The following is an 11,163-nucleotide window of genomic DNA, read 5'->3' as shown; positions in this document are numbered from 1 at the left end:
GTCATCACAGCAAATCAGATCAGCGCTCGTCTTCAAACAGACACTGGTGTGAGAGTGAGTGGCCAGACGATTCGGAATCGACTGCATAGGGGTCACCTTCGCGCCCGACGTCCTCGCGTGATCCCTTGTTTGAGAGATCATCACATTCAGGCAAGACGTCGTTGGTGTAGGGATCGTCAACAATGGGATAATCGACGCTGGAGCAATGTGATGTTTTCAGATGAGTCAAGGTTCACTGTTGATTTTTTGGACAGACGTAGGAGGGTGTGGCGTCGTCGAAACGAGCGCTTCCAAGACGTTAACGTCATCAGACATGATCGATTTGGGGGTGGTTCTGTTATGGTGTGGGGAGGCATCACTGTTGCTGGAAGAACGGCTTTACATGTTGTTGCAGGGCGTGTTACGGGCCAGTACTACCGGGACAACATCTTGGCAGTCCATGTTGTGCCGTTCGCACGACGTCATGGCCGCCGTTTCATCTTCCAGGATGACAACGCAAGATGTCACAGGGCCAGGATCGTTACAGGTTACCTCCAACAACAGAACATCACCACATTACCTTGGCCAGCACTGAGTCCCGACCTCTCCCCCATCGAGCATGTCTGGGACATGCTTGGACAGAGGTTACGTCAACGTCAACAACGTCCTGCCAATGTCCAAGAACTTGCTGCTGCGTTGCAACAGGAATGGGACAATCTGGACCAAAATGACCTTAGACGTCTCATTAGGAGTATGCCACGTCGGATCAATGCTTGTTTGGCAAACAGAGGAGGATTTACCCGTTACTGACTTGGTTGTGATGCTGTGGTAACTTTGCTGTTTGACCCCGGGTATCATTTTACCCTTATAATGGTCAGTCTGTGCCTTACTTAGTCTAACGATCATTTGGAATAAATCGATGAATGTGAACTTCATTTCGTTTTGTCATTTGTTTCTTCGTCAGTTTCATTAGGTGACTTTAATAACACTTAAAAATCAAATATCCCCTACTTTTTTTGAATAGTATATATAACCCATGATTGTGATAATAATTCATAATTAAAACTCAATATTATCAAAAATCTTCGACATTGAAAACACGAATTATTTGTCAATTCAAATCAACATTGGTCTTGTGATCTTACAGGGAAAAGATGGGCTTCTGATATCCAATATTCAAGAACAAATAAACATTTTACAATTGGTACACGAATTGTGTACCATATTGTCATATCAAATGGTGACGTAATATTCTTATCTGAGATCAGATAATTCTTATCTGATGATGAACAGAGATCAAGGATTGTTCCTCCCCAGAGCGTATGATACTCTTATTACATAATCATAGGCTAAGCATAACAATTTTCATTTAATCAATATTTAATAATTAAAGTAGCTAAGTCTCTAACTCAATATCATCCAAAGTCTTCGACATTGAAAACACGAATTATTTGTCAATTCAAATCAACATTGGTCTTGTGATCTTACCCGGAAAAGATGGGCTTCTGATATCCAATATTTAAGACAAAATAAACATTTTATTATTGGTACACGAATCGTGTAGCATAATGCGTTTCAGCGCCTTTTGTAACAAGGGTAGGGTGACCCACCATAAATAAATATCTCCATATATCTCGACAATTACGCCACAATATTTATATATATGCCAAGCCTCAAATCAGTTTCACACAATTATAGTCACTGAATAAACGATCATGTTGTACTTAATAAGCTATGACCATTAATCATGTATAAATAATAGACTGAAAACTGGTTCCAAGCGTCGTCCATAACATCCAGACACTTTTGAGTAAAAGATAGGTTACGTGCCCTTGTTTTGAAATTAGTCTCGCTTAACCAGTCTATCGACCATTCTACATCTGATTGACAGGTCGGGATAATCAAGACTACTTTTTTTACGAAACATAACAGAAAGCTAGAACAAGAAATTGAATTTAGAAATAAGCACGTTAGGTAGCTCAACAATCGTTTTAAGAAGCTTGTAAAAGTAAAATGAAACTACTGCTAGTATCATGTTCCTGTCTAACCCGAGTGATTCAGAGATATTATTTGTACTAAACCAAAAGATGCCGCTCTTAACGGTACAGTTAATGATAAAGCGATTTAAAAAATGAAACGAACGTAATTTCTAAATCTGATGTAATAACTAAGAAGCTTAAGTTTACTGCTATTCAAAATCGTCAACAATAAATTTTTTACAGCTGTAATAGTTGATAGATTTGTAGAGAATTGCACGTGCCATGGCTATTTATAGTATCATACTGTCAGAAAGTTGGTCTCGGCACGGCGAATGTGCACGCTTCAGTGGTAGTCTCGAACTATCAGCGGTGGACTGTATTTCTGTGAGTACATGGGTCACCCTAACAAGGGACACAAAGAACGCGACTAGACATATTCCACAAGTCATGTCAAATGGTGACGCTATATTCTTATCTGGAGAACATGCGCAATAAATACCATCGGTGTAGACTGGAATAACCAGACGCTAAAGATTGCCATTCAATTGAGACTTCTGGCGTATTTCGCCAAACATAACTGATTTGAAATTACAGTAAAAACAGAAACAATTGAATGTAAATCGGTTTATATACATTCGTATTACATTATTATATGCGTTGCGACCCATTTGTATCAATTTCCAGGTCCCAAATATTAGCGATTTAGCTCCTTTAAATAAAGATTTTAACCTGTTGCGAGTGATTTAGTATAACCACTAATTTGATACAGACGTTATGACGTAATGTTGAAAGAGACTATAGTGAGTCTGCACGTGTGGTGGTCAGTTAGGGACAGTAGAGTTCTGGGTCTCATGAGAGTAGGTCGTCTGTCATTATGCTACGTTGATATGCTTACCTATGGTTTTGTATATTTAGTTATTTCCTATAATACAAGTAGTATTATCCTGATCCTGACTTAGTTATATATATATTGGGTCTATAATTATGAAGTATGAAATGGGGCCAGTCTGTCATGCCAAGCAACCAGCAGCACGCATTATATATGAATGCAACATGGTGTCAGAAGTAAACAGGTTTACCTTAAAGTTGTGTTAGGACATTAAATTCGTTCATCAACTGAGAAGAGGATCGTAGCACAGTTGTGTTGGGACATTAAATTCGTTCATCAACTATGTTCATAAAGCTGACAAAATACAATGGCGAAATTGAGACAACCAGAAAAGTTCCAGTTTGACAAGTCCAATGAATGGCCAGTTTGGAAGCAGTCATTTTGTCGTTATCGCAAAGGATGCAAATTACACGAAGAAGACGGAGATATTCAGGTCAGTGCTCTTATCTTCTGTATGGGTGAAACTGCTGAGAAAATTTTTAATATGTTCACATTCGACGAGGATGAAGACAAGGAAAATTATGATAAAGTGTTAAAGAAATTTGACAATTATTTTGTGCCGAAGAGAAACGTCATATTTGACAGAAGTGTTTTTAATACAATGACCCAAGAAGACGATGAAAGCGTAGAATTATTTATCAGGAGATTATATGAAGCCAGTGAACATTGTGATTTTGATGACGTTGACAGGAGAATTTTGGATAGACTTGTCGTTGGATTAAAGGATAAATCAGAGTCATTAAAACTACAAATTGAATCAAATACTTTAACTTTGGATAGAGCTATAGAAATCGCGCGAAATACAGAACTGGTGAAAACGCAAAATAAATTTGAAACGGAAGATTCTAGACTAGACATTAATTCGATGAGTTGACAAGGTCACAGAAATCGAGACAGTTTCAAACGCTATAGCCCTCAGAACGCGTCGTCACCATGGGTACCGCGTAAATACTTGTCTCCGCAAAAGACATCAAATCCACAACATCTCTTTAATAAAGGATACAATAATAAACAATGTTTATATAAATTTAACAGTAATCGTGTACAATATGAACATCAAAGGAATCGGTATAGACATAACAACTGTTCATCGTGTAATCGACGTCATAGTTATAATAATTGCCCAGCTTCACGTGAACATTGTAGAAAGTGTGGAAACTTAGGACATTTTGCTGTCAGATGTCATTCAAAAAGAATAAGTGAAGTTAATTGTTCTCATAATAAGCGGTATTATAATCAAGATAGAGAATTCGGACAAATGTGTCAAGAATTTGAAAATGCCTCAATTCAGAATGTATCTTTAGAACAGAAAGTAGTGCCTTCGAATAATTCGTGTCAAAATTCGTCCTCATTTCTTGGAAGTGTTTATAGTGACGTAAACAAATATAATGATAAATCAGAACCACCGTGGCATGTGAGTTTGCCAATTTTTGGAAAGCTTATTGACCATAAAATTGATTCAGGTGCGGATACCACAGTATTTTGTGAAGAAACATATAGTCAATCAAATCCGAAACCGAAATTAAAACCGTGTGATATTGTTTTAAGTAGTCCAGGAGGAAAATTAATGTGTTTAGGATGCTTTAGCGTAGAAACTTTGTATAAAAATCAGTGGTGTTTACGTAATTAAAGGACAAAGTTCTCATAATTTATTAGGTCGTGCAACTGCTGTTAAAATGGGATTAATAAAACGAATCGAAACGGTGAATGATGAAGTTTTTGGACCAGTAGGATTATTAAATTGTCAACCCGTTCATATTACGTTAAAGGACGATGCTGTTCCTTATGCTGTTTACACGGCAAGACGAGTCGCGATACCGTTACAAGAGAAAATAAACGACGAAATCAAGAGATTAGTTGAGAATGACATTATCGAATCTGTAACAGAACCATCAGATTGGTGTGCGCCCATAACACCTATTTTGAAACCTTCGGGTCAAGTGCGACTGTGCGTCGATTTAAGACAGTTAAATAAAGCTGTTAAACGTGAAAGATACGTCTTACCAACGTTTGAAGACATTTTACATAAGTTAGCAAATGCGCGTTACATAAGTCGGTTAGACGCTTCAGGTGGATTTAACCAGGTACCTCTCGACGAGGAGAGTCGGAAATTGACAACGTTTATAACATCATCGGGACGATATAGGTTTAAGAGACTACCGTTTGGTATTTCAAGCGCTCCTGAAATTTTTATGCGTATAATGCATCAGATTTTAGTGAATTTACAAGGAACCGCCACTTACATGGATGATATTTATATTTTTGGATCAAACCTCGAGGAACATGATAGAAATCTTCAAGCTGTGTTAATAAGGTTAAACGAAAGTGGTTTAAAACTCAATAGAGAAAAGTGTATATTTCGGAAAACGGAGATTGATTTTCTGGGACATAAAATTACGCCGAGTGGGGTAATTCCCCATCCTAATAAAGTATCTGCTATCAATAACATTGAAGTGCCGAAAAACGTTCCAGAATTGCGCCGTATTATCGGTATGATCAACTATTTAGGATGTTATATACCAAACCTTTCGAGTGTTATGCAACCGTTAAACGAGTTATTACACAAAGATGTTGCTTGGAGATGGGATAAAGCCCAAGACTTAGCTTTCAATAAAATTAAGGATATTTTAACTTCGAAACCTGTGCTAGCTGTATTTGACATTCATAAACCAACAATGGTTAGTGGGGACGCAAGTTCCTATGGATTAGGAGGCTGTATCATGCAAGAGCATGATGTTATTTGGAAACCCGTAGCATTTTGCTCACGAACTTTGACTGACGCAGAAAAACGTTACGCCCAAATCGAAAAGGAGTGCTTATCGCTAGTGTGGGCATGTGCAAAATTTGACAAATACCTTTGGGGATTAAATTCTTATCGACTAGTTACGGATCATAAACCTTTAATTCGTCTAATAAATAGGAAAGATATTGACCAAATTCCTATTCGCTGTCAAAGAATGATAATGCGCCTTATGCGTTACAATCCAATCGCCGAATACTCACCGGGAAAAACAATGCTTATCAGCGATACATTGTCAAAAAGTCCACAACGGGAAAATTTCATAAATGAACTTGAAAGTGACGTAAATATGTACATGAGCCCAATTGTGAGTTCATGGCCAGCTTCTGATAAACAGTTAAATAATATTCGTCAAGCTACTTTAAACGATGAAACGTCACAAGATGTTTTACGTTTTGTACGCGATGGTTGGCCACAATATAAACGCGATGTTAATCCGAGATTATATGATTATTATTCTGTTCGCGAGAGACTTACAGAAGTTAACGGATTATTAGTATACTGTAGTAGAATTGTCATTCCTGTGTCTATGCGTGAAGAGATGATAGAGCGAATTCATGCAGGACATCTAGGCATCAACAAGTGTCGAGAACGAGTAAATATGAGCATTTGGTGGCCTAGAATTGTTAAAGATATTGATCATCGTGTTCAATCGTGTGAATTTTGTCAAAGTCAAAGACCGAATCAACATAAAGAACCTTTATTACCAACACCACTACCAGATCGTCCTTGGAAACATTTAGGTGCAGATTTATTGACTTTCAAGGGCAAGGAATATATGGTAATTGTGGATTATTTTTCGCGATACATTGAAATTGTTTATTTAAGTACTACCACAAGCCGAAATGTTATTTTTAAATTTAAAGATAGTTTCGCGAGATTCGGAATACCAGAGTTACTAACTACTGACAACGGACCTCAGTTTGCGTCTAGGGAATTTTCTAAATTTTGTTGTGACTTTGGAATTAATCATGTCACAACAAGCCCTTACTTTGCGTCCGCGAATGGTGAAGCAGAGAGAACTGTACAAACCGCGAAAAAGATATTAAATCAACCTGATCTATCATTGGCTTTAATGACCTACAGAACAACCCCGTTACAAGTTACAGGTGTGAGTCCTATTCAATTACTGATGGGACGACAAATTCGTACAACTCTACCAACTTTACCAAGCACTTTAAAACCGAAATGGCCTAATTTTAAAAATGTGAGGAGAAGAGATGACAATAGAAAGTTTCAAACGCGTAGAAAATTTAATAGACATCACAACACACGCGAATTAGAAGAACTGAAACCGGGTGATAAAGTTATTTCCAAACTCGATGGAGAAAAGTCGGGTGCACCCAGTTTTGTTATTAATCGAGAGCGCCAAGCCGATAAATAATATGAATGAGGCACCTGTCTTCAAGACTCGAGAACTTCAATTAGTACTAAAACGGGACCATCCACACACTATCATCAAACAAAGAGTAGAGAGCCCAAAAGCAACCAGCCAAGACAAAGTCTTGGTCCAGTCGCACCAAGGGACCTGTTTATGCCTGGTGGAAGAGAGCTGTGTCGTGATTTTAATAGCAACATATGTTCCGTACCCGTACCACAATATTTTCCCCAACGAACTGCTTGGATCATCAGTGCAAAACTGAGTTGTCTCCCCTCTTCTATCTCATCAATCCAACTACGTAACAGTGCAATACACGCACACGGTACCACTTATTGATTTTCAGTTTAACTACCCGTTATTCAATATTTGTGCCATTCCATGTCAAGTGGGCAAAATTCTAAGAAAGTTGTCGAGTGAACCCCCTCAAATGCTATGAAAAATATTCATTCACTTATTTATTAATGAAGCCATCATAAAATTTCTTCTTTACGCGTTGGGCGTTGATAAAAACAAATTGACTAATACTCGGCGATTTATTGACTAATACTCGGCGATTTTTTTTTAATTTAATTGATTGTAACTAATGGCGTATATATTGTGACGGTTCTCGGTTCAGAGTCACCTCATAGTTTCGTCCTTTTACTATTTTTTAACTCACTCAGGCGGCAACTTACCGACACCGTAAGACTGAATTTTAATTTTATGTGAAGAATAAAGCATGAGACTGAGGTTATGCTGGGGAAAGAAAGACTGAAGAAAATAACCCGAGAAAAAGAAAAACCGAAGCCGGTAGGCCGAGGTTTTTCTGTCGAGGTTTTTTTCTGAAGTCAGCATAACCCCTACCCTGCAAGAATAACCCGGTAAAGGTTTAAAGAAAAAACTTTCAGAAGAATAACCCCAAATTTCCCTCTATATATCCAAAGCCGCCCCCGCCTTTCAGACCGCAAGATCAAAGAGATTTACCGTTACAGGTTTATAACTAACTGTAAAACCCTGTGGTAAGTTGCAGCCTTAGTGAGTTTAGAAGATAGATTGTTGCTAGCTCTAAAGATTTTAAGCGATGATTGTGATAATATGTGACGGTTTATATTTTATAGGCTACCGTTTATACGGAAGATTTATCCGTATCCACCCACATTCCCTAGTCTTTCGTCAGACATAAGGCCTAACCAAAAGTCTACATTCATTCAGAAATGTTCACAGCTACCTGTTGAAGTGCTAAAATTCTAAAAAATCTTAAGAATGAAATCTAATCATTAGTAATCAATTAAAATTAAAATAATCTTGTTATTTAGGTGTTTTATGTTGAAACTGAAAAACTGCTGATCAATTTTTAAATTTGCTAATCATCTGTGAAAAATTACCGACAGCCCGGTCAGTTTCCCAGATTTCATATCGTTACTGATCGTGTACACGTGTGGTTGTCTGTTGACCATAATTTGGGTTTCGCCTGAAAGTGGTTAGATATTTATATCATTATCATTACTGTGTTATATTTTGTAATTTGGTCTTGATCAGAGGATAATATATATTTATTCTTATATGAATATTTATTTTGTTGTTTGTGTTATTGAATAAGGGGGGACATTGTGCAAAGCGACATTGCAGTCGTATTTCGTTCAATTATTGGAAATTCCGGTCAAAAACTTGGGAAGGGATTTCTTATAGTCACTTTTTGCTGACACTTAACCATTACTAACCGAAGAGAGTTGTGATCCCAGGCGAGCTTAGAAAAACCCCTCCCTGGATAACAGATCAGTAGCCGAGGTTCCACTAGTGAGTCATTGTGATAGAGGGGCCCATTTTTAGTGGATACATCCGTTGGACGCCACAATTAGATAAACGTTTTAACCCATATTTTATATTAAAGATTTTAAGCTATGATTGTGATTATAATTTATAATTAAATAAAGATTTTAACCCATGATTCTAAATGTATATAAATATACATGATTCTAAATCTAAATATATATATATATAGAAAAATGAGGGTTTTAGAAAGGAAAAACTAATTTCATCTTAGCAAGCGCTTTCACCCACTACGGGGATCATCAGGCATTTCTAAAAACCTCATTTTTCTATATACTTTTACCTGAGAGTAGAATCTTTTATTTATTTTATATATATATATATATATATATATATATATATATATATTTAGAATCATGTATATTTATATACAATAGTATATAATGTATATTTATATACAATAGTATATATATATATATATAATATATAAAGGATAAAGGTTTAAAATGCCTAAAGAGAGTATATACTATTGTTTAATTGTCTACATGTTTCGCCTGAGCTTGTCAAGACATACAATAACAATACCAATGACGTGACGGCATGGCAGAATAAACATACAATAATATAATAATAATATAACAATAATATATACTCCATTTCATTTTCATTTCCAGCAGACAAAGTTCGGTTTCAGTTTTCGATTCGAGCCTACACTGTGAACACTAGTTACGAGTGTAGAACACAGGCGTCCATTTGACTATGTGTTCTGTGCAGAACATTGCTAGTTCATTTCAGAACTCATACTGTTCTATGTAGGTGAGTGATTGAGAACACTTGACACATGTTCAAGGTAACAGGGTTGGGGAAAAGACATTAGTTTGTATAAAACTTAACTGCAAGACAGGGCCTTTAAAATTACACTGTTACTAAAAATAGAAACAATTTGCGGGACGAGACTAGATAACACGCTCGGCGTGCATTCGACCAAGACCAGTGCGTGCTTAGTCAACCATGTGCTTAATAGAGACCATGTCATGTGTGATTTGGAAAATTTGAAAAATGACTTCTAGTATATGAAATTGGAATGATCAGAATGTATATCTATATATATATATTTGTGACTATCGTTTGTCTGTCTGTCTGTCTGTTCGGGGTTGGCGGCTACACTAGGTCTGCCCCGAGTCTGAAATTTGGGGTATAGGGGTAGCTCGGACCGGGCAGTAACATAGGCCAGGTGGCCTTAGTCTACCACTTCCGGTTTCGGAGTTATGCCCCCCGAGTGAAGCCGGTCTGTTCGGGGTTGGCAGCTACACTAGGTCTGCCCCGAGTCTGAAATTTGGGGTATAGGGGTAGCTCGGACCGGGGAGTAACACAGGCTAGGTGGCGTTAGTCTACCACTTCCGGTTTCGGAGTTATGACCCCCGAGCGAAGTCTGTCTTTTCGGGGTTGGCGGCTACATCTGCCCCGAGTCTGAAATTTGGGGTATAGGGGTAGCTCGGACCGGGGAGTAACATAGGCCAGGTGGCGTTAGTCTACCACTTCCGGTTTCGGAGTTATGACCCCCGAGCGAAGTCTGTTCGGGGTTGGCGGCTACACTAGGTCTGCCCCGAGTCTGAAATTTGGGGTATAGGGGTAGCTCGGACCGGGGAGTAACATAGGCCAGGTGGCGTTAGTCTACCACTTCCGGTTTCGGAGTTATGACCCCCGAGCAAAGCCGGTCTGTTCGGGGTTGGCGGTTACACTAGGTCTGCCCCGAGTCTGAAATTTGGGATAAAGGGGTAGCTCGGACCGGGGAGTAACATAGGCCAGGTGGCGTTAGTCTACCACTTCCGGTTTTGGAGTTATGACCCCCGGGCGAAGCCGGGTATCCTGCTAGTAATTAAATAAATGTGAAAACTGTCTTTTTATTTTAATTTATTCTAAATAGATACATAAAAATAAAACATAAAGAGAGAGAGAGAGAGAGAAGAGAGAGAGAGAGAGAGGGGGGGTTGAGATTTAACGTCTACTCGACACAAACTGGGTCATTTCGGGACTAACATTTGGTTCAATTTTATTATAATAATTCGCTTTCGCGTATGGGTCTTTAGCTGTGAGAGGAAACCGGACGACCCGGAGAAAACTTTTCACCAAATAATTTCTTTTCACCAAGTAGTTTCTTATCCTCAGATAATTGTATCACTTACCTTACTTTGTCTTTAAGCTCGAATCCCATTCCCGAGATTTCCTTTTCTTATATTGTGTAACCTTGACGGCTCAAGAATGAAGCAATAAATATTTAGTCCTGAACACTAGCAGTTTGTGTTATCGCGTTTTTCATTACAATAAACCTGTTCTATATATTTAACTGTACGTAATTTAATATCGGATTTGCATATGAATACAT

The 11,163-nt window shown here is 38.0% G+C and overlaps 1 long non-coding RNA gene across 2 annotated transcripts in view; it reads right to left on the bottom strand.

The window, feature by feature from the left end:
• LOC126824118 (uncharacterized) overlaps positions 1-11,163 on the bottom strand; it is a 46,437-nt gene that overhangs the window by 34,706 nt on the left and 568 nt on the right. Inside the window, exon 1 of one of the 2 annotated variants that reach the window (XR_007681458.2) lies at positions 10,964-11,119. The exons of the other annotated variant lie outside the window; for it this stretch is intronic. This is a non-coding gene — a long non-coding RNA (uncharacterized LOC126824118). Of the gene's footprint in view, positions 1-10,963; positions 11,120-11,163 lie in introns of those variants that run through there. 2 annotated transcript variants of the gene reach the window in all.

The sequence above is a fragment of the Patella vulgata genome, chromosome 6, assembly GCF_932274485.2.
Source record: "Patella vulgata chromosome 6, xgPatVulg1.2, whole genome shotgun sequence".
Classification (NCBI taxonomy): Eukaryota; Metazoa; Mollusca; class Gastropoda; family Patellidae; genus Patella; species Patella vulgata.
The sequence above is the reverse complement of the archived record's forward strand: the minus strand, read 5'-3'. Positions and strand labels throughout refer to the sequence as shown.